The following is a 25,511-nucleotide window of genomic DNA, read 5'->3' as shown; positions in this document are numbered from 1 at the left end:
AGGTATACAGAAAGCCCCTCAATATTTAATCAGGTATTGAAAAAGTCTTTGGAGAGTCTAGAAATGCCTGAAAATTCAGTACTAGTCCAGTATATCGATGACCTACTTGTGGCATTGAAAACTCGTGAAGCTTGTGAGGTAGACACGGTAGCTTTGCTGAATCATTTGGCAGATGGAGGATTAAAAGTGTCACCATCAAAATTACAATTTTGTAAGAAAGAAGTCCAATATTTAGGACACAGCATTGAGAAAGGACACAGGAAAATAACCATAGACAGAATCAGGATCATAAAAAGAATGAGTCCACCAATGTCCCAAAGAAAAGTGAGAATGTTTCTGGGAATGGTTGGATATTGTCGTCAGTGGATAGGCAATTTTTCATTGATTGCAAAACCTTTGGTACGTCTGACAAGAAGTGATGTGAGAGATCCTATTGATTTGAACAAAGAGGAGTTGGCAGCATTCAAGAGGTTGAGAGAAGGATTGTGTAAAGCGCCTGCATCAGGTATGCCTGACTACGATAAGGAGTTCGAGTTGTATTGCAGTGAGAGAAATGGATGTGCGCTCTCTGTTCTAGTACAAAAGCATGGAAAACTGAGGAAACCAATTGTTTATTTTTCATCCATGTTGGTCCCAGTAGCTGCAGCCCTTTCTGGGTGTCTGAAAGCAGTAGCTGCTACATGTCAAAGTGTGGAACAGAGTGAAGGAATTGTGATGGGATATCCTGTAAAAGTGTTTGTACCTCATGATGTGGCAATTCTTTTAATAAGGAGTCGTACTCGGTATATGACACACAGCCGACTGACTAAGTATGAAAAGGTCATTTTGGGTGCAACAAATGTGAGTCTTGTGAGATGCGTGAATGTGAATCCTTCAACATTGTTGCCTGATGTAGAGCATGTGGAGGTAAGAGGTGAAGCAGATCATGATTGTTTGGATGTACTTGATTTCTGTACAAAACCAAGACCTGACATAAAAGATGAACGTTTGCCAGAAAGTGTTTATGTCATGTTTGTTGATGGATCTTGTTTAAGAACAGATGATGGAGTGCTGAGTGCAGCATATGCGGTATGTACAGTTGCAGCAGTGATGGAAACATCCTATTTGAAAGGAGTAAGGTCGGCCCAAGTAGCTGAACTTATTGCCCTGACCAGAGCATGTAAGATTGGGAAAAGTGTGAGAGTGACTGTGATAACTGATAGCCAGTATGGCTACGGGGTGGTCCATGATTTTAGCCAAATTTGGCTGCAAAGAGGTTTCCTGACCTCAAGTGGAACTCCCATTAAGAATGCTGAAGTGGTTGGAAAGTTGCTTGAGGCAATACAGCTGCCTAGGCAATTGGCTGTGGTAAAATGTGCTGCTCATAGTCGCAGTGGTGATTACATTGCCACTGGAAATAAATTTGCCAATGACATGGCACAATATTGTGCACGAAATCAGAATTCAATCAATCGGGCAAAGGAAAAGGAGTCGATTTCTTGTTTTCCAATATTTACTAACACTATGGGAACATGGGATGAGGTAAGACAATTACAGGAAGACGCAGGAGAGGAAGAAGTATAACAGTGGGTAAAAGCAGGATGTGCACCAAGAGAGAAAGATCATGTGTGGGTCTATCGAGATGGAAGGCCAGTTATGCCTGATAACATGATGTCTGCCATGGCACAGATGTATCATGGACAGGGACATATAGGGAGAGACACCATGATTAGGTCTTTTAAACAAACTTGGTATAATGGCAAGTTCAGGCTTGTGGCGGAGAGTATTTGTCAAAGATGTCTAATTTGTCAACAATACAATCAAGGAAGAAAGACAGTGGTGAGTCTAGGAACAATAGGTCGAGAGGGAGGGCCTTTCACCAGAACGCAAGAAGATTTCATTGAAATGCCTTCTTGTAACAGGTTGAGGTATGTTTTGGTGATGGTGTGCCTATTCTCCAGGTGGGTAGAGGTGTTCCCAACAAGAAGAAATGATGGAATGACAATGGCAAAATTATTGTTGAGGGAATTTATACCTAGGTTTGGGTTCCCAGTAACAATTGAATCAGACAGAGGAGAACATTTTCATAATGAGATCAGAAAACTGATTTGTGAAGCATTGAATGTACGACAAAAACTGCATTGTGCCTACCGACCAGAGGCTTCTGGTGTAGTAGAACAAATGAATGGTACTATCAAAAACAGAATAGGGAAAATGTGTTTAGCCACAAGTATGAAATGGCCCGATGTCTTGCCTCTAGTACTCATGACTATTAGATCAATACCAGACAGAACTACTGGTTTGAGTCCTCATGAGATCCTCATGGGACGCGCAATGAGACATGTATTTAAACCAGTCAACAAGCTAATTACAATAACTGATGACATGGTATTGGAATACTGTAAAAGCCTGGCTGACGCTGTTCATTCTGTGTTTTATCAGGTTGGAGCGGATGCCACCACTCTTGAAAAGAAGCCAGCTCATGATCTAAGCCCAGGGGACTGGGTAAGGATAAAAGTACACAGAAGAAGAAACTGTTTGGTTCCCAGGTGGGAAAAATCAAGGCAAGTCATCTTGACTACCACAACAGCTGTAAAGTGTGCTGGATTAAAGAGCTGGATCCATGCAAGTCATACTTTGACAATTCCAAATCCAGTTGACTGTAAAGAAAAGGAGTATTTTGATGAAAAAGAATCCAGTACTGAGTCAGATGATGGAGAGCCAAAAGATAAGGAAGGAGAAAACTCTGAAAGGGGGAGACAGAGCCAAGGTTAACTTTGGTCCCCAGAAGTAACTCCCTAAGGAAAAGGTTACAGATTTCTGAATCCAGTTCAGACTCAGAGACAGAACAAAGAGCACATTCGTCTAAGAAAGAACAAAGGAGGAACAAAGAAAAAGAAAGTGGAGAGACAATAAAAGAAATCCGTGAGAAGGAAGTGCCAGATGAAAGATTGAGAGAAATTCCACCTGAAACAACACCTTTAGATGGACAGGTGCCAGATACAGAGAGAGAGGGAAAGATTATTGCAGAAGACCCCCGAGGAAATGTAGGGAACTCCAACATCCAGTTAGAAACAGGGACAAGTAGTCAGCAGGAAGATTGAGTGACGGAGGTTCGAGAAGGGACAGAAGTAGGGAAAACAAAAGAGGTGGAAAAAGAACTCGTTGAAGGTAAAAAGCAAGTTGAAACAGAGTCTGAGGTAAGCGAAGATGAAATACCAGAAGGCCGAGTTCTGAGAAAGAGAGCTTGGAGAACTGAAAAGAATGATAAAGGGGAGCGGCAAAAGACGAGGTGTGGCCAAACAAAATAAAGAAACTGAGGTATCGACTGACACGTGTAAATTCGCCAAGAGCTGAACAAGTGAATGAAGTAACGAGTCAGGAAAAATCGAAAGAAGAAGAACAGACAGTAGTAAAAGAAAACAAACGAACAAGAAAACCTAACCAGAAGTATAAATCACCGGAATGGACAAATGTGGCCCTGCCTGACGTGAAAGAATATGCGGACAGCCAAGGAAATCCAGAGGTGGTTGTACCGGAAGTGGTTGAGGAAGATGAAGAATCGGAAATCCTGAGAGTTATCTTATCTGATATTGGAGAAGAAGCGGATGTTCAGGACAACCTGTATGCTGAAAACGAGAGGAAAGTGAAAGATGATGAAATGCCAAACTGAATGAGATGAAGAAATTACTGATGGAAAAACAATAAAAATACTGAAAAGACAAAAACTGGTAGTACCACGTAGGTGCTTAGAAGCCTTGGGTTAGAAACTAGTTGTGAAGTAGAAGAGGCTAAGTCAAAAGACGCGGCTCAATTTAGGAAAGATGGCAAACATAGAAATTAGCAAAAGTAGATGTACCTTCCTTAGAAGATGGTGCAAAATGTGTTGTTGTTGTACAGGATTATTAATGCTTCTTTGGAGTATTCTTGCTCTATTAATTTCATTTAAAGTTACTGTAGATACATTAGAATGACATAGGGATAACATAACTAATATAGGGAAAGTTCAAAAGGTAGTTCCAACTAGAATAGATAACAAGCATTGGCATAGCCAATAGGTCTCGCCTTTGGGACCTTATAAGTGTTTAGCTATGCAACAGGTGCATAACTAAATACTTATAAGGTCCCAAAAGCGAGACCTATTGGCTATGCAAAGCGGCCGTGCGGCCGCGAAAGTGAAAGTAATCGCGGTAAAGCGCGGCGCGCGCGCCCGCTTACATGTACTGTAGCTCTAGGCTGGCCTGGTAGCACTTTTTGGAGCCCTCTCAGTAAGTCTCGCCAGATCAGCGCATGCGCTGGGTCAGGCGAGACCTAAAAACTATTTACATAAAGATAGGTCAATAACAGATTTTTCTAACAATGCGTTTTCAAAGTTGTTGTATGAATATGTAAAAACAATGGACGTAAGGGATTGCTACGTTTGTATGCAATTACCTGCATCTGTATCTGAAGGAGTGACTTATCACATTCCTGTAACATGTGGAATAACATGTAGTGTAACAGCTAGTTTATTTTATCAAACATGTAAATTAGAGTATTATTTTTCAGATGTAGATACTATATTTTCACAAGTACCAGCAATTAACAAACTAAACAAGGTAAAACCTGCAAAGGTATTAGGTGAATTTTCCTTAGAGACAAATGAACTAAACTTAGAATATATATTTAGAAATAACTTGACTTGCAGTTTAAAGAAAGAGGAGAAGACATTTTTGGATATGGTTGAAGAAAGGGGATTGAAAATGTAAAGGAAGGTTTCAGAAGGGAAAGTGGAGAAAATGGTTTGGGATGTAGAAACGGAGAAACATTTAAGAGGGGAAACGAGTCCACCTATGGCTTTAGATTGGCCTCAGAAAGGGAAATTGTGTATAAGAAGGAATCAGACGGCGTATGACAATTATTTTCTAGGGAATAGTGAGTGCCATGATACATACCGAATCATAGGAGGATGGGGATTTAAAGGTGGAAGGAATCCAGTCTTTCCAGGACTGTATTTTATCTGTGGGAACAGGGCATATTATCGTTTGCCAGACCATTGGTATGGCACATGTTATGTTGGCCTGGTTTTTCCAAAGATTTTTCACATGGATAGAGGAGAAGATGGTGTACATAGTTTAGGTAGTTATTTAGCACGGAGTAAGAGAGAATCTTGGACTGAAATTGTGGGTGACATTTTTGGAGCACTGATACCCAGAGTGGGAATATCTCTGAATGCAAACAAAGTTAGAAAACTTTCAACAGTAGTCGATCGCTTGTCAACAAGCACCGCTGGAGGATTCTTATTGGTAAATACTGAAATGGTTGCCATGCATGCTATGGTAATGCAAAATCGACTTGCCCTTGATATTTTATTGGCAAAAGAGGGTGGAGTCTGTGGAATGCTGAAAGTTCAACATTGTTGTACTTACATTCCTGACGAAAGTAGAGATTTGAAAATATCAGCTATTAAAGACTTTGTAGTAAAATTAGGTAGTACATTTATAGGTAAGATATTATTTCCATTAACTTGTGTGATTTCCTTAGTATTAATAATTAGACTAGGTAGTATTTGTTGTAGAAAGAATAAAAATCGGAAAAGAATAAAAAGAGAAAACTTAAGGAGAAGGGATAAGAAACAAGAAAGAGAATTTGAAGAATTAGAACTAGAAGAATTGAAGGATAGCATGTATAAAACAGCAAAAAGAGAAGAAACAGGGGAAACTGAAATATGAACGAAACAAGAAATCAATTTAAATTTCCGTAAAAGGGATACAAAATGTTTAATTAGTGTGGTGATATAATCACCAAAGGGGGGATTGCTGCAGCGGGTAATACAATATTTTGTATACCCCCCGATTCTGCATGTTTATATTAATCTGAATAATCAATTAATTGTAATATTATTAATCAGTTTGAAGTGATAACTCACCAATCATATTAACAAAAGAATTACACGTGGGAATTGCACCTTGCATGGCTATATTAATTGTGAACTAACTTGAGTATGCATATTAATAGTAGAAAACTAGAATATTGCATGTTACATGTTGCTTTGGTGATGTATTTGTGATTTGTGCTTTATTCAGTGAGTATGAACCGCTCTGAGTGTTGCTTCTGCTAGATAAATACACACACATATGGGTATTAGCAAGGGGATAACATTGTATTAGCCATTTCTATGTTTTAATTACGTTTTTGTGTTTCTTTTGCTTAAGTTGACCATTTCGGCCTAAACAAGATGGCTGAATGAGACGTTAAACGTGACTGCCCTGACAACACGAGGTTCTGGGTGAAGTGCGCAGGTGACACCGCCAGCAGCAGTGGCCTGAACCTGACCCCGGGAGAACATGTACCCTTCAAGGACGCTCCGGGAACCTATCCAAGACCAAAGACAAAGCTCAATTTAAAAGCCGGAACAAGCAAGTTTGATGACTTCATCATTTGACACCCTGAGAACTGTACCCCTCGACCCCAAGTGGACCAATCAGGACTTTCTAAACCCCGATCTTGATACTTTTTGACATTATTTTCATTATAAAAGTAGGTAGGGAATTGGACAAATTTTTCTTCAAACTCTTCTTTGACGAACTCGATTTCCTGACGTTATGCTGACGGAGAGGACGGTGACACTGCTGGACAGCTGGTATCCTGAATCTTTGAGAGACTGAATTGCGGCCTAATTTTGCTGAATAAAATTCTTCTTGACTGACTGACTTAGAGGACAACTTTAGCCAGAAAAAGGTAAACATGATGCTCTGAAATGCTGAAGATGATTTCTAACGTTTCTTGCAATATTTCTTAGATAAAGAATATTTGATTAATTGACAAATGTGTTGTGTCGATTATTTAAGAAGAGAATTTAATGAGATTTAAAGACTAGATAAATGACTGTGAATCTAAACCTTCAAACAACTAAATGATCCATCTCCTTATGAGAGGGATATCTTAGGTCTGAGGTCAATGTGTTTAGAGTAAGGTAAAGGTATTCCTCTCATGTCAGCGTTTGGAAGCATATTTCCCTCAGAAAACAGATCAACGGAGTGTAAGTATTGGTGTTATGGGCCCCACCAATGAATGTATTTGAGTGAATTTGATGCTGAGGTAGTTGGTCTGTGCCGAAGGGGGAATTTGATGTTCCGCGCTGCAACACTACTCCTCCCAATGCAGAGTGTTAGAGTGCTTTACATAACACACACATTATCCATTCAAAATAAATCACGTAAGTGTGAAATTCAATGTACAAGATGTGTTACATGAGACAGTCAGGGTTACAAGGTGTAGGATTCAAATGCCCTTCATAGCTCACTGTGGTCTACTAAAAGAATTACAATTCATGAATTGCAAGTACCAAAAGGATCTCTGTGTTCAAAGCAGTAATCCACTTACCTATCTACATAAAATAAACATCTGTGATCTGCATGTTACATGATGTGCTTTGTTTTGCAGGAGACAACTTTTTTTAAACATATTTTATTGTATTTTCAGTTGCCAAGTGTTATACCATACACATAACAGAGAACTATTGCATAAGTATGTGGTACATTTATGCTCACAACATTGTATAAGATGTACACCATGTATTGCGATATCATGAATAACAAACCTGAAAAAGTAGCAACAAAATAGAGGTTCAACAATCCCCAAACGCCTGGTCCCACCCCTCACCCTCCCAAGAACAGGGGGTGATTATGTTTCGCTGGAGACAACTTAATCTTCTATACTACTTTGATTCAAATGTGGGACTACACAAAACATAGATCTCTCCAACAAATGTGTTAACCTCCAGAGCTATCTCACCATTATTATTATTCTCTGAGACTTACTGGGCACCTCTGCAGCAGATGCCTTAAACCCCATAAAATATTTTAAAATGCAGACTTTGCAACCAATTAAGCAGAACAGATCTACTACCATGCTTTTCCTTGTTGACAATTTCTTTGTGGCAGGGTTTAAAAATAAATTATTAGTTGAGGACCAGATTTTGCGTCAGGATTGCGCCACTTTTTTGGCACAACCCCGACTCCAAATCTCATTTGTTAAATATCATAATGCACTTAAATTTACTTATGATGCACCTGATAAGCATATGTGTGAGATCTTAGTATCTGATGTCACTTCTTGTGATGTCACTTCTAGTGAGGTCACTTACTGTGATGCCACGTGGAATGTCACTCATCGTGACCTCATGTGCTGTGATGGCACGCATCATGATGTCACTTGCATACTGCCTAAGTTCCCCCACACTTCTTTTTATAGGACTTGTGCCCTGACTACAAGGGAATACAATTGTTATATGTTTGGAGTGGGTCCCCATCATTCCCATCCTGAAATCAGATTTACTCCCGTTCTTGGTAAAAGTACCTCCCGGAGCGTTTTCAGCATAATAGCTATGCATAACCCCAAACCTCTGTTCGCCGTCTTGAGCAGTTGTTCCCACCCTCGAAAGTAAGAATTATGCAGAAATACAAACCTCTGTTCACCACATTATTTAGTTGTCCCCGCCCTGGAAATCAGGAGCGTAAGAAAGGCCCCTGCAACCCCAGTGGCGCATGGGAGCATAACCCTTCTAATGGGCCCTAACTGTTAAAGGGGCCCCCATACAGCTCAAAGACAACGAATATCTGTAAGATATGGGATATCCAGGGGGGCTTTTCACATTCTGCATGGGAAAGGGGCATCATTTTTCGTTACGTCGCTGCTGCAAAGTGCACAAGATCAACGCCTCATCACAAACCTCTGTTCACCCTCTTGAACAGTTGTCCCCACTCTGGAAAGCGCACAGAGAGACAGGTCTCTCGTCTCTCTCTGCTTATCCTCGAGGGAAATATGAAAGTAGCGAAATAACTAAACCGTGAAGTTTATAATACACAATGTTTTACTGCCCTCTAGTGGCGACAAGCAGCATGGAGTGACGGACAAAATACTGTGTTTTCGTGAATTCTCTCCAAAAACGTTCAATTAACTATAAGTCTGCCCTTTTTCATTACAAAATACTATTTATTAAAGATAACATTGCACCAAATGGGTAACTGTGTTGTATTATGTGTCCCCTGTGTGGCTCCAAACCGCGGTGCAGTGTCTATCCAGCGTTGCATAATTGAAAGAGTGTGTGTGTGTTGACATATGTGGGAAGAATCACGCGTGAGGGTCCCGGTCATTTTACGACGTGTTTTAATAAGCAGGCATGAGTGACCCCGAAAAGCGCAAAATAGATTGTCCCCGTTTTACGTGGTAACAATGGCCGCAGAGGCGGGGGGGGGGGGGGGGCGGGTGGTGAGGGAAGGGGGGTGGTCTGACCTACACAGTCTTTCTGATGCTGAATATGGTGTCCGTGTCCCGTGGAGAGAATAGAGGCAGGAGCTTGTACGTAGCTTGCACCCAAAGGAGGAATCAAGGTGTGGCAAAATGTGACACAGGAGTAGAAAGAGGACTTGCAATGCAGATTTACCTTTGAAACTAAGGAGATGTTTGACTCCATGTGGCCACCCCCCTTTTGCTTGCTTGCTGCAAGTGTTTAGTGGAGATCCTAGTTCCAAGGCTTACAGGGCAGTGGGGGTGGAGGTGAGGGGGAGGGTGTACTGTGAAATGTCCCACAGGTAGGTGCCTATTTTGCTAAAGAGCTAAGTTTAAGTTGTTTACCTGATATCTATTGCTCCGCTGTAACAAGGCAGGCATCCATTAATGTGTCCAGTAGAGTGTCGCTATTTTGCTGTAGTAGATGTGGTTGAGGGGTTCGATGATGTCTGGGAGATGGCAGACGAGAGCATCATGTGATGGTGGAGCCCCGATGCGTGCCTTCCTCTGGAGAGGAAGGAGAAGACGCGACACAGGAAGGGAGGGTATGTGAGAACGCTTGAAACACTAGGATGAGATCCAGTCTAGCACAGGGATTTGCATAACCAGCTCACTTTGTGCCTGTAGTAAGGTGTGATTAAGCATATTTAGAGGGGCTAAAACACTACTAAAAAGGAACGATGGTGGGTAATTGTAAATGCAATATCAGTGGGGTGTTGAAGTACAGCACACAGAAGCGTTACATGGATAAATCCTCTGAATGCATGAAATAGCGCTTTTGGATATGAAATAATGAAGCTTTGGCAATTAATTCTGAAAACTTTCTGCTTAAATATGGCATAGTAGTGGTATTTAATGAGTATATATATGTGTACATACTTGCTTTTATTCCTCCTGTCCAAAAGATAGAAAATATGTTATACAATGAATAATACACAGCGTTTAAGTGGGCTCAGTCCTGTCAGCAGTGAGCACTGGCAAAGCAAACAAGCATTTACAATGCAATAGGTCTCGCAATGACATTGTTTTGAGTTATTGGCATTGAAAATGTTATTGTTTTTCTTTTTTGCCTTCGTGAAGCATTAATCAAATGGTGTAATTGAAAATGGCAATAGCTCACTTTGTTGTAATTCCTTAATCTATTGCATTGCATTTGCACTATAATACATTCTCCCTCGAAACTCCATATTCTTTTACAACACTTCAGCAAATATACCAATATACCTATAGCCGGTCCCTCCACCTCCTCCTACCCGGACTCCAGCATGCTGCCTCTCAGCCAGCCCATCTGACACCTCTGAGTGGAGAGGGATCCGGACGACGTGCACTTCCTTTCCAATGCTGGTCCCCTGGGGTGCCATCTCAGGAGGGGGTCGCGGTGAAGGATGTCGTCCCCGGGGCCTGTGCCTGCCTGCCGCCGTCTCCTGCTGATCTCGGGGTGACAACAGACAATCACGTTGCCGCTGCTGCTGCCGGTTTGCTGTTGCTGCCGGGAGCCACTTCTCTCTGTAGTATGTGGTAGTCCGACTCGGATTAACTCATGGCTTCACTGTACCAGCGATTCACAGGAAAGATCAACACCTCCAGGTCCTTCCCTGCTCCACCTGGGTCCAGCTACCTTCTGGGCGGGCAGTGCACCGATGGCAACGCTGCCAAGAAGCCCCACCGCCCCCCGCAGGAGGCCAGTGCTCTCTACCACTACCAATACCAGTACCAGCAAATGAATGACTGCGAGGAGAAACGTAAGATACAAATCTTTATGGCCTAATGTAATAACTCGCTTCCTGCCCCCCGTGTGCCACATACCTACCCCCAGTAGGGCTCTTTAATTGCGCGTAAGCCTCTGGAGGAGACCAGTTAATATTCTAATTACTCGTCTCACCCCAGCCTAGGTGGTTCCCAACCGCAGATAAGAACTTGTATCGATTTTCTGGAGAGGCTGAGAAAGAAGGGGCTCCTTGCATGAGCTCGGAGAAGTTTAACCTAACATTTCCGGGCATAGGAGCCATCCGTGCAGAGCTTACCGGAAAGTTGCACGAGGGCCCAAGGTGCCCCTAGGTAGACCTCTCGGCCGCCATATGGGTATGCCATAGCATGGGCGAACAAATGGAAAATTAATGCGAAAAGCACCAGAAACTGGGATTTTGTGGCAACTCGTGTGCGTTTTCGTTTTGCACTAATAGTTAGGCAATCAGCCCGGGGTATGTCAGAAGACATAAGAAAATATATGCATCATACCACAACCTAGTTAAGCATAACATACTAATATTGTACTACACGTATGTACACATGCGTCTATTTGGTGCATGTTTTGGCCCATGTTCAGTGAGCTCACATGCCCTAACCGCGCATGCTATTTTTGCGACTAAACAGCGCGTGGAGCCGATATCTATAACACATTGCTTTTTTTGCAAGGCACGCACGTTGTGTCAAGGGGATTTGAGGACAGCTCTCCTTGTTTGCACATACTACGAATGCAAACATTTGTTGATCCGCGGCGCTTAGCTGTTAAACGACATCTGTTCCCTCCACACCGAAGGTCAGTTCGCGCTGATAACGTTTGCTGACGAATCCACCGTGAAATACTATAAACGGTATATCTTTAAAAACAAATCTGGGTATTATCACATTTCAGAGACTTTTCGATAACACAATTAACATATTTTTTTTAATCATAGACACTAATATACCGTGGACGGATATACTGGGTAGAGCGATACCCCGTGACAAAGAAACAGACACTGGTATTAGCAAAAATAAGAGAAACACAAGTTCTTTTTTCTTCTTTGTTACCGCCCCTTCTCCTTTTGGGACGGCCCATCCAGACTGGATCCTTTGCTTCACGACTTGTCTATATAACACGCCTTCTTTAGATAAGAAATTGCTTCACGACAGCCGTGAAGCAAACGATCCAGTCCAGATGGGCTGTCCCAAAAGGAGAAAGGGCGGTAACATAGAAGCCTCATTTTCAATCGGAGGCCACCGTTTACCATAAATGATGACGCCATCCAATGAAAAGGAGGGGTGGGGCTTCAAGCCCCCTTCTGAAATCGCCTCTCTCACAATATGTCTCGCAGAGTGTCAGCTCTTATAGCCTCGAGTGGAATCCGTGGACCTCTTCAGGATTGGTTCGTTGCTCAAAAGGGTTCCACCCCTTGATCGTTTCCTCTCTGATAGCTATAATAGCACAAGAGACAGATCGGATCAAGTGAGGGAAGGAAAGGATGGGGACAGCGGGGAGGGAGACCTGTAAAAATGTAAGCACAAGGTTATACACTAGATCTATGAGTAATGGAGACAGTACACATGGACATGTAAAATGCCTGGAGTTTGGTCAACTACCTGTAAAAGAAAAGAACCAGGAATTTCATTGAAAGTCATGAACAGAGATGAGGTTCGGAGGTAACTTTCCCCAACTAAGAACCTGCCAAATTACCAAAAAGGACTAATACATCCATGAAAGTTATGATACATCCCCCTTTGTTTCTTCCTTCACATCCACCGTTTCTCAACACGGCTTCGCCCACGGAAGATTCAGGCACATAGTTGCCGGTTCGCAACCCGGCTTCGTCACTCTGTGCTCCCCAATTTATATACAGCATGAATCGCCTCAAAGCTCAGAAGTTTTTGCGCAAGGCGCAAATAGTTAATCCTATTTCCCTATCAGCGGGAATTCTCTCTCTCTCTCTCTCATTCGCTCGGCACACCCTTAGTCATTATGGCCTAGAGTGATAGTGTTTGTAAGTTCCAAAGACTGTGGCAGCAACAGGAGCAATGCAACAACGTATAACAGGACCCCACCCTGTATCGAGTATTACTCAGAGGTTTCCGCAACAAACATCTCGGTGCGCCAAGCACCCTTACCCCACCGCGACAGCCTCACGCCAGAATGTAGTCCTCCTCAGGAACCGTTAGGAATATCCGGCGCAGCCTTGCGCGTCCGCTCCCTTCTTCACCTATGCGCCGCACTGCAAACGTCATCACGTGCCGGAAGAGCGAAGGCACGTCCCGGGCGCGACGCACAGCCTACTGGGTAATGTAGTTTTTCCTTCCGCATTTCCGCCGTTCGATCCTGACGACGAACCCACGGAACGGTTCCTAACAGTACATCCCTCCCCCGAGGGACGTCGTCAGGGCTTGGGCTTGTCCGGATGCAGCTGATGAAACCGTTGCACTAGTCGCGGAGCGTGGACTGCTTCCGCGGGTTCCCAAGAGTCTTCCTCCGGGCCATATCCTTTCCAGGATATCAAATACCACACCTTCCTCCCTCTCTGCTTGGAGTCCACCACTGTACGTACTTCGTACTCTGGTTCATTGTTAATCAGGATGGGTTTTGGGTGTCTGGGTACTGGATTGTGAGCTGGTTTTAACAACGAGACGTGAAAAACCGGATGTATATGCATATGATTCGGTAATGCCAGCTTCACTGCTACCGGGTTGATGACTTTAATGATCTTAAAAGGACCAATATAGCGAGGATTGAAGATACTGTAGCGCCGAAAACGTATGTTTCGGGTGGATAACCACACCACCTCTCCTTCTTTGTACCTTGGTTCAGGTCTTCGATGTTTATCGGCTTGTCGTTTGTACGCGGTCTTGGCCTTCTGGATGTTTCTTTGCGTGTGTTTTAGAACCCTTTGGATCTTTTTGACCCTCGTTTGTACTTCTGGCACCTTTGTGGCCTCTCTTGGGAGGATAAAGGGTAGAAACCGGGGATGGAAGCCATAGGTGACAAAAAACGGGGCATATTTCGTTGTGCTGTGTTGTGCGCTATTGTAGGCTATTTCGGCGAGCCATAACCATTCAACCCACGCTTCGGTATCACCGTGTACGTAAGATCTTAGATATTGTTTCAAGGTTTGGTTTAGCCTTTCTGTTTGTCCATCCGTCTGGGGGTGGAAGCTTGTAGACAGATTTGAATCAATACGTAATGCGGCGCACCACACTTTCCAGAACTGCGACGTGAATTGCGTGCCTCTGTCTGTGACAATCGTCTTTGGAAGGCCATGCAGCCGCACTATATGCGTGAGCAGGAGTTGTGCTACCTGTCCAGCAGTAGGTATTCGAGGGCATGCTATGAAGTGGCCCATCTTGGTCAAACTATCAATCACCACCAATATCGTGGTACATCCTTGGTCTTTCGGCAACCCCACAATGAAGTCCAACGTTATGTGTTCCCAAGGCAGCTCAGGTGTGGGTAACGGGCGGAGCAGCCCGTAGGGCTTCCCCCGATCGGGTTTGGTTTGCATACATACGAGGCATGTCTGTATCAGGGAGTGCACATCCTTGGTCATTGTTGGCCACCAGAATTGTCGTAAGAGCCTTTCTTGTGTCTTTTCTCTTCCGTTGTGTCCTGCGGTGGGTGAAGTATGACACCATTGAAGAGCTTCCTGCCTTAAGCTCGGGGTAGGTATGAATAACTGTTTCCCTTTCATAGGGAGGCCTTCCCGGATTTTCCAATCTGGGTGGTCCACTAACCACTTTTTCCATTTTGGCCTCTCCATTTCGGTCTTTACTTTATTGAGGAATTGTTCGGACTTCACCACACAGATTGCTTGCTCTGGCGGTATAATGGATCGTGCTATAGGTTCCAGAGGCGCTGGAGTGCTTTCTTGTCTTGAGAGGGCATCCGCTTTTTTGTTCGCACTCCCCGGCCTGTAGGTGAGTATAAACCGAAATTCCTCAAAAAACAACATCCACCTGAGTTGTCGGGGGGATAGGAGGCGAGCTGAGGTCATATATTGCAAATTCCGATGATCGGAATATACTGTAGTGGTATGTTTGGCCCCCATTAAATAGTGTCGCCATTCCTTAAATGCGTCTCGTATAGCGAGCAGTTCTTTTTCCGCTATTGTGTAGTTTATTTCTGCTCCACTGAGCTTTCGTGACATGAAGGCGATGGGGTGCAACAGGCCGTTCTGGGGATCCCTCTGGGATAACACCGCCCCTATTGCTACTTCTGAGGCATCTGCTTCCACCAGGTATGGCCTTTCCGGATCAGGGTGGGCCAGCACTGGGGCCGTTGTAAATGCCTCTCGGAGCTGGTCAAACGCCTGTTGGGCTTCTGGAGTCCATGCGAATTTGATCTTTTTCCGGAGGAGTTGCGTGATTGGGGCCACTATATCCGAAAAGTGAAGGATAAACCTTCTGTAAAAGTTGGCAAATCCAAGAAAGGATTGGACATCCTTGACATTCGTAGGGATAGGCCACCTCTGCACTGCCTTGATCTTTCTGTCGGCCATGGTTTGTCCTTGTGCTGACAACATAACCCCCAAAAATTCCACCTGGTCAACGTGAAACTCACATTTACTGAGTTTACAATAAAGTGCATTGGCTCTCAAGGCACCTAACACCTTCCCCACATGTTGTTCATGCTGGTTGACATCTTCTGAGTATATTAAAATGTCATCAATGTACACTATAGCGAATCTGTCTAAATACTCCCTTAACACCTCGTTTAGAAAATACTGAAATGCGGCAGGCGCATTGCACAACCCGAACGGCATTACTTGATATTCAAATAATCCGTATCGGGTGCGAAAAGCCGTTTTCCATTCATCACCCCTTCTCATGCGAACGAGGTGGTATGCCCCTCGGAGATCGAGTTTGGTGTAGATTACCGCCTTTTTTACCTGGTCCAGCAGGACTGATATCAGCGGAAGGGGGTAGCTATTTTTGATGGTCACCTTGTTTAAGGCGCGAAAGTCAATACAAGTTCTCAACTCTCCATTAGCTTTTGGTATAAAAAAAAGGGGTGACGCAGCTGGGGATTTGGAGGGCCTAATAAACCCATTCTCTTGGTATTCCTCCAAATAGTTTCGCAAATGCTCGTTTTCTTTCTCTGACAGTGCATAAATCCTCCCACAAGGCACTACCGCCCCCGGAACAAGATCTATCTGACAATCGTATGGGCGGTGCGGAGGAAGCTTGTTCGCCTGTCTTTCATTAAAGACGTCTACATATTCTCCGTATCTTTCAGGTAACACCACATCCTTTTCGGCAGCGGTGGCGATCATGTATTCCTTTCCTACTGACCTGTCTACGGAACTGTGTTCCGGAAGACAATTATGGTCACAGAACGGGGAATCAAAAACTATGCTGTGATCTGCCCACTGTATGGTAGGGTTATGTTTCTTTAACCAGGGTAGTCCTAGTATCACCCCATACGTGGGGGTCTTGATGATATTAAAGGTTAGCCATTCAATGTGGTTTTCTCCACAGCAAACCTCAAGAGAGGGGGTACAAAAACCAATGGGTCCTGAAACCAGGTTCCTACCGTCTACGGTCAGGACGGTTTCCAAATGTTCTTTAGCTACCTTGGGGATCTCTAACTTCTGCACAACGTCTTCATCCATGAAGATGCCTGTCGCACCAGAATCCAAAAGAGCGCTCACTTCTACTTTTTCTCCTTTGAGACGGAAGTGCAGACTCACATAAAAATGTTCTTTCTCACCTATCACAGAAGGAATTTCATACAGGCCCCTGGCATTTCCTCCCCCAATCCCTGGGCCTATTAGTTTTCCGCCTTTGGTACGATCGGGGAAGTGGCCCTCGCATACCCTCCTTCTCTAGCCTTGGGTTTAGCCAAGCAGTCTTTTACGTAGTGCCCTTTCTTCCCACAATACATACATAGGCCTTGCTTTCTCCTCTGTTCCCTTCCTTCCTGGGTAAGGGTCGCCCTTACGGACCCTATTTCCATAGGTTCCGTTACTGAACCAGATCCCCCCACCGGTACGCGGGGTTTATCGCTCCTCACAAACGGACAGTCATATTTCTTTCTATCCCCCCGTCTTTCTGACAGACGATGATCCAACCGTCTCGCTAGGTTAATGAGTTCGATACAGGATCGGGGTTGCGGGTCTATTTGGGCGATTACGTCCTTCAACTCTTCCCTCAGACCATGGTGAAAGATAGCTGCTTGTTTATCTTCGGGCCAGTTTGTTTCGGCCACTAAACGCTGAAAAGCGTTCACATACACTAATAATTCCCGATTCCCTTGTCTTAATTCCAACAATTCCCTATCTACCGAACACGACTGAGTTCGTTGATCAAATACTCGTTCAAACTCCTCCCGAAACCCATCCCAGTCGTACAAAAAAGGATCGTCTTTCCTTACCAAAGGAACCGCCCATTGCGCTGCATCCCCTGCCAAATATGAGATCAGGAAGGCGACTCTCGCTTGATTTGTACTAAAGACCTTGGGACGACAGGTGAAATGCATCATGATTTGTGTTAAAAATACCTGGACCTTCTTTTCATCCCCATGAAATCTTTCAGGGGCTGCTAAGGGAATGGGCGTGGGTACTTCAACAGCAACAGGAGTGGGCTGCATTGAGGACGAGCCTCCTCCCCATGCACCTCCACCCTGAGCTCTACTCCCTACTGCGTCAAACGGATTACGCTGTAATCGTTCTACGCGCTCATGCAACGCCGCGGTTTCTACTCTAGAGGCTGCTACCTCGTTTTGCACTATTTGTAAAGCGGCTATAACCTCTTCTAGGGTGGCCATTGTGCCCCGAACCAACCGGGAAGTAATCCTAGGTAAAGGCCGGATATTCTGTCAGCTCTTATAGCCTCGAGTGGAATCCGTGGACCTCTTCAGGATTGGTTCGTTGCTCAAAAGGGTTCCACCCCTTGATCGTTTCCTCTCTGATAGCTATAATAGCACAAGAGACAGATCGGATCAAGTGAGGGAAGGAAAGGATGGGGACAGCGGGGAGGGAGACCTGTAAAAATGTAAGCACAAGGTTATACACTAGATCTATGAGTAATGGAGACAGTACACATGGACATGTAAAATGCCTGGAGTTTGGTCAACTACCTGTAAAAGAAAAGAACCAGGAATTTCATTGAAAGTCATGAACAGAGATGAGGTTCGGAGGTAACTTTCCCCAACTAAGAACCTGCCAAATTACCAAAAAGGACTAATACATCCATGAAAGTTATGATACATCCCCCTTTGTTTCTTCCTTCACATCCACCGTTTCTCAACACGGCTTCGCCCACGGAAGATTCAGGCACATAGTTGCCGGTTCGCAACCCGGCTTCGTCACTCTGTGCTCCCCAATTTATATACAGCATGAATCGCCTCAAAGCTCAGAAGTTTTTGCGCAAGGCGCAAATAGTTAATCCTATTTCCCTATCAGCGGGAATTCTCTCTCTCTCTCTCTCATTCGCTCGGCACACCCTTAGTCATTATGGCCTAGAGTGATAGTGTTTGTAAGTTCCAAAGACTGTGGCAGCACCAGGAGCAATGCAACAACGTATAACAGGACCCCACCCTGTATCGAGTATTACTCAGAGGTTTCCGCAACAAACATCTCGGTGCGCCAAGCACCCTTACCCCACCGCGACAGCCTCACGCCAGAATGTAGTCCTCCTCAGGAACCGTTAGGAATATCCGGCGCAGCCTTGCGCGTCCGCTCCCTTCTTCACCTATGCGCCGCACTGCAAACGTCATCACGTGCCGGAAGAGCGAAGGCACGTCCCGGGCGCGACGCACAGCCTACTGGATAATGTAGTTTTTCCTTCCGCATTTCCGCCGTTCGATCCTGACGATGAACCCACGGAACGGTTCCTAACACAGAGCGAGCAGCGCATGAACGCTGGAATGCTGGGCGAGACCTAAAAAGGGTTCATACATGTCTGTATTTCAGTCCCCACCTCTGCAAAAAAGTAATAATGTTTTGAAGTCTTTAAAGAACTTACTGGGAAGCTAGGTGCCATGGTTTGGATAGCCTCTGCATTTGACAGCCTCCCCTATCCTGAGCCAGAACCTCAAGTGTGCAGGGTCACTGTTTTTAGCACATACCTTCATTAGTGTACTCAGGCCCCTGGCATTGAATCAATCAGGTAATGCCAAGATTGTGCAGACTAATTCTCCAGCCACAAGGTTCATGCAGAAACCTATGGATTGTGACATGGGTGCCAGAAAAGTGCTGGTCTGTTGCCCATATGTGAGGCCGATGCACATATAATGTTTCCATCAATCCATCTGCACAGAAGTGATATTATTGGATTTCCCATCATCCAGCTACACAGGAAGTGATATCATTGGTTTCCTGCCAAAACCATCTTTAAAAGAAGCTGGGCAAGAGGGCTTTGTTTCCCATCATTAATTTGAACAGAACGTGATATCACTCGATTTCCTGTCATTCGTCTGCACAGGTAGTGACTTCACTGGATTTCCTTCATCCATCTGCACAAGAGCAGACTTCACGGATTTCCCATCATCCATCTGCATAGGAAGTGACATCCTGGTTTCTCACCAAAACCATCTTTAAAAGAAGAAGCTAGCAAGAGAACAGCCTTTCTCATCATCCACCTGCACAGGAAGTGACATCAATGGATTTCCCTTCATCCATCTGCACAGGAGGTGACATCACTTCCTGCTGTAGTGATACAATAGGACACACCTGGATCCTGCACTCCCAAGAGGAGGCAAATGCGCTACTGTACCTTTAAACAACAGCACTCCCTAAAGATGAGGTGATAAAACAAAACCCAGCACTCTCTTAAGGCGAGGCAAGAAGACAAATTCAGGTGAATTTAAAGTGATACACACATGTTTATTAATTCAATATTTTACAAAGGAAGGCAAAATATATCAGTTAATGCAGACTCCCAAATATCAAATAGTTCAAGTGCAAAACCAGAATAAAATGCAGTATTTATACGTGTGGCAAAGAGCAAAGAAACTTAGAAATGGTGTACATAAAGTAAGGAACACCTCACCGATCAGTCATGCAGCATCCTTGCCAACTCAAGCTGGAGAAGCCCTTCGACAGCCCAGGAAGGAGTTCGATCCGGACCCAAATTCCGTCACTTCCACAGCAATACGTCTATTCTGTGGTGAGCTTCTAACTGCACCCCGATGGTCCCTAGCTTTAATACCTTTACTCAACATGAGGCGAAGATTCTAGAAACCTCGTCCCTTCTATTGGAAAAAACTGAGCTGGCTGTACTGGTCTGTGTCAAAGTCTAAACGGAGGCTGGCCAGGCTCCCGTATTTTGACCCTGAGACAGAGCTGTACATTCTGCACATTCCCTGAAAGGTACCAAGCACGCATCCCACACAACATGTTCCAGTTCACTCTGATCGATGAGGAGCGAAAAACAAGTGAAGAGCAAAAACATGCCCTCCCCACTTTGCAGCTGCGTGCGAGCACAGAAAATGTAGTCTGTTGCACAAGATAGAATGAGCACAGGAAATGTAGTCAAGTATGCCAAATGGAGCCAATGGTCAATATATCACTCAATATCAGTACACCTGCCTTCTCCATCCTTCAGTCAACACTTCAGGGTGGACAATTGCCTGGCTTTCTCCAGAAAAGGGCAGACAAAGACAAGTGTTTTTCTTGTTTGGGAGCTTGTTAGGACCAGGAAGGGCCTTGGGCCAGAGCTCAAAGACAAGATAAGAGTTCCTCTCTGGTCACTTACACATAGCATAGAAGCATTTTCCACATGGGATCACAACAAATACAACACCTGTTATCACACACTCCCTCATGGTGTATCATGCAACCCATCTGAAAAATATGCTTTTACACCTCACAACAGGTATGAAGCGCTATTTAAATGCTACATCACTACTATGTAATACAAAAAGTGAAAGCAACCAGCAGTGGCATGTTCTTCCCCCGCTTTGGCGCACATATAAGCAAGCCTCTGAAATGCCTTGTCTCTCTCGCTGCTGTCTAGATGGGGCATTAAATCAAAAGCTTGGAATGGCATCTGGCACCTTAGAGGCACAGTCTGCTAGGGTATCCAATGAGGCAGATACCCTGTGAGCAGACAGTCTTTTTGAGAGTTGGGAATAGGGTATGTAGCTTTGGGAGTGCAACATCTATCAGTACGGCAAGTATGAGCCAGTGCCATGCCTGATGTCTGCTTTGTACAAGATTTCAAGGTAGTGATAGGCTTGGAGCATGAGGTAAGCGTCAACCTTGAACTCATCAGCCAGAGCCATGCCTGTGGTTTACATTACACCAGGCTCCAAGGTGATGCTTCTCTTTGGGTATGAAATGTGTCAGCCTTGCACTCATGAGCCAGGCCTATGCCTGAGGTCTGAATTGCATAGGGCTTCAAGGTGGTGACACTCTTGGGGTATGTAAACCGAGTCAGCATTGCACTCATTAGCCAGCGTCATGCCTCTGATTTACATTACACCAGGCTTCAAGGTGATGCTTCTCTTGGAGCACGTGAATTGTGACAGCCTTGCACTCATGAGCCAGGGCTATGCCTGAGGTCTGCATTGCACAGGGCTTCATGTAGTGATAGGCTTAGAGCACGAGGTAAATGTCAACCTTGAACTCATCAGCCAGGGCCATGCCTATGGTTTACATTACACCGGGCGTCAAGGTGATGCTTCTCTTGGAGCACCTGAATTGTGACAGCCTTGCACTCATGAGCCAGGCCAATGCCTGAGGTCTGTATTGCATAGGGCTTCAAGGTGATGGCTTAGAGAAAGAGGTATGCGTCAAACTTGCACTCATCAGCCAGTGACATGCCTCTGGTGTACATTACACAAGGCTTCAAGGTGGTGACTCTCTTGCGGCATGTGAGCCGAGTCAGCCTTGCACTTATTAGCCAGCGTCATGCCTTTGGCTTACATTGCACAAGGCTTCTAGGGGTTGCTTCACTTGGAGCATGTGAATTGTGTCCTCCTTGCACTCATGAGCCAGTGGTGTGCTTGTGGTTTACATTGCACAAAGCTTCAAGGAGGAGCTGCACTCGAACGACGTGCTATGTGTCTGTTTTGCACTCATCCGCCAGGGCCACGTCTGATGTCTGCATTGCATAAGGCTTACCTTCTCCCACACCTCCACCAAAAGAGCTTTGTTGGGCCTGTGAATGCTTACCTGCGGCCACCTTTTCTGATTGTCTTGGTGCCCATTTCTTCTGTTCCCACGATCTTTGTGACCTGCATGAGGATCTCTGGGCAGGTTCTCCACGGTGTTCTTGAGCGCAGCTCCTTCTCTCTCTCTCTCTCTTTCTTACCTTACATTTGCACATATTGACTCATGTCCTGGTGTACTGTGGTCTCTTTCCCAACAACCTCAACTGTGCACAGCCAGCGCCCTCTGCATTTAAACCAAACATGTTGCCCACCATCTCTTCCTAAACCACACTGTAGAAGTGAGGCTGTAAGAACTTTAATTCCTTGTACTACTCAAAGTCACTAAAAACTTGTCTGGTGGGAATTATCCGCACAAATCACTCAAAATGTCGCCCATCGTGCTGCTCCAGTGGGGTGCTTAGGTTTTTCACGTACCTTCTCAAACGTATTATTGCTAAGGGCGCCCTATAAGGGTGCTCTATAAACATCTTGTTGCTTACAGCTTTCAGATATCACTGCAGAAAGGCCCTATGAATTCTTCTCATATGGGAGATTTATCCAAAGGTAATATGTCAGAGCCCTGTCGAGGGTAAGCAATTATGCTTTTTATGCCCCCAACTTTTTTCATCCCATTAAACCACTGCGTAGTAGTAGTGGAAAGGATGCTACACGAGGGATATTGTTATATCAATTGGTTTACTGTTTGCAGCGTCTCCCAGCTCTGGAAGTGGAATCTGTGCATCAGCCTTAGAATTAATCACACTGAGACGGGACACAGGCTCACGCCACCACTAGAAAGAGACAAGCCGCAGAAGAAGGCCAGGAACAAGCTGGTGAAATGCAGTCGCTCCCATTAGCAGGAAGTAGGGCCCTGACAGCACCTGGCGGACGGGCTTCTCTTGCTTCATGAGCCAAGTTCCAACAGTGTTTGCACTGCAGTGCTTATATTGACACTAGGTTTACACAAGAAGTACATTCATTATGTTTGTGCCTCTATCTCCCTCAGTAATCACTGCGCCTTCAGATACAGATGCTCTTCTTTTCTGTACGAGTCCAATACAAACCTGCTCACTTCCGGTAGATATTACTGGCAAATGGTCCGTCAAAAGGCTAACTTACTGTTACGTACTCATGTAGTTATTGTTATGTCTCCAGGTGAGCAACCACCATCTGTTGGGAAAGCCTGACAGGCAAGGAGCTGGACAGAGAGGAAGACTTGGTATAGTTAGTCAACGCTTCAGTCAAGAGATGAATTTTGAAGAAGTAGAGTCAAGAGAGGGCTTGTGGGTGTGAAAGTAGAGGTTCCACACCTGCAGCGTCTCACAGAGAATCTGTCTGGATTGAAGAGAAACTGAAAGGGTTTGATCCAGAATGTTTATGGATGAGAATCAAAGATAGCTGGTGGGGGGAAATGCATTTGGAATCCAAGTGGTGAAGAGTTCTGAGAACTTGAAATGGTATCTTTCCTCAGACAGTAGCCAGTGAAGTGGCTGTAGGATTAGTTTCATGACAGTATGACATTTCTCCCATCACCTTTTGTGTGTTTGATATAATGCCCTATATGGTTAGGATATACCCAGACGTGGATCCCTTCTTCACTGTGGCACCAGTACCAAGCTACACACGACTGACGAGGTCCAATCACGGTGAAACCGTCTTGGGTTCCAGTTTAAGGAAGACCTGGCCTGGACATTTTGCTTGGACTGTTCTTATTGGAGCACGCCAAAAATTTCCAAGAGATTTGCATTTGGCTGGGTACAAACCGAGGTGGCATGGTGGGCAAAAGAATATTGGGGAGCAATAATACCCAAGTGATTGCCAGTGGTTAGACTCTTTACCCTCTCCAAACTCAAGGTCTTTCTTTTGCTTTGGAATCTCCGACATAGGGCCTTTTTGTCAGGGTGTGCCATGTACTGTGGGGCTCGAAGATTGAGCTGACTGCAACCATGGGAGAGTTTGCCAGGGTGGCAGCCTTGCCCCCCTCCACTCCTGAAGTACCGCAAAGGTGCTTGCTGCAGATTAGGCACTGCTATACTTAAGCAGCATCTGGTGAAGCAGCCAATAGTCATGTCTCAATGTGGTGGTGTTCATTGCATCTGAGATTCAAAGTCAACTGTGTTAGATCTGCAGCGCTAAAGGTTAATGCAGACAACAGTTCAAGGTGCGGAAAGCCCTTGGAGGATAAAATTACTTGGACAATGAGGAGTGCCTAAGCATGTCATACTGGAGTCAATCACTGGGAGTGGCCATTGATAGGGCACACTCTCAAACGAGAAGAAGGGGCATGCAGCATCCTCCAGGAGCCAGAATGATACATATATCTCGGATGGAGACACCCTTCACAGTAATGTGCCTAGCTCACAGGAAATCATAAGGACAAAGAGAGAATATATGAATACAGAAGTGATGCCAAGGATAAAACGGGAGATCTCCGAGCACTCCAAATAAATAACCTCCCATTGTTTATTTGAATCACTAAACATATTTTGAATATGTTATGTGACATTGTGCAGGAAGATAATATGGTGCTGCTTACATTAGATGTGATGTCTTTGTATACCAATATTCTCCCGTAACTTGGTAAGATGGCAGTGACACACTTTCTCAACAGGAGACCAGTGAAATGCATTCACAATGATACAGCTAATACTTGACAATAATATATTTTTGTTTGAGGACAAATGGTACCATCAAATATGCTGGACTACGATGGGCTCCAGATTCGCTCCATCTTATGCTAATCTCTTTATGGGGTAGTTTGAGGCGGAGCGAGTCTGGGGTCCTAGTAGTGCCAAATGCAGCGCTTAATTTGTAAAAGGTTAAGTACCAGGACCCTCGTCAGGAGGCCACTGCAGCTTGCTCCACCCATTGCCCCTGCCAGCAGAGCCAATGACAATTCAGACTTATCCAGGTCCCCAAAGCTATAACAATGGTTTGGGAGGAAGCTATTAGTCATTTGTATCATGTATATATTAATAATAAGCAGATTTTTGCTTATCTCTAAATTAGACAGACAGCACCACCATATGACAGCTGTCATAACTGCTGGTGTTGATAATTAAGTGCTGGTGCCGACCACTGGAAACCACCGGCTCAAATTAACCACTGGCCAAATGGGTGGAATATATTCACTACTGGGGCAGGTTTATTGTTGACATCTTGATGGTCTGGACTGAGCTGACCTGCCGGAGTTTAAAACTTATCTTAACTCTACGACATATAATATGTAATTTACCATGAGTTATGACTGTAAGAGGATACAGTATCTGGATGTGGAACCATACAATATAGCCCCTGGCTACTTAGCCGTATATATAGAAAAAAGAGACCTCCTGCAACACGATTTTGCATGTGGCAAGTGCCCACCCAAAACACCAACTCTCTGCCATTCCATATGGGGAGATGGTAACTGTCAAGAGAA

The sequence above is a fragment of the Triturus cristatus genome, chromosome 7 (genome assembly GCF_964204655.1).
Source record: "Triturus cristatus chromosome 7, aTriCri1.1, whole genome shotgun sequence".
Lineage (NCBI taxonomy): Eukaryota > Metazoa > Chordata > Amphibia > Caudata > Salamandridae > Triturus > Triturus cristatus.
This window is presented reverse-complemented; position numbering follows the sequence as displayed.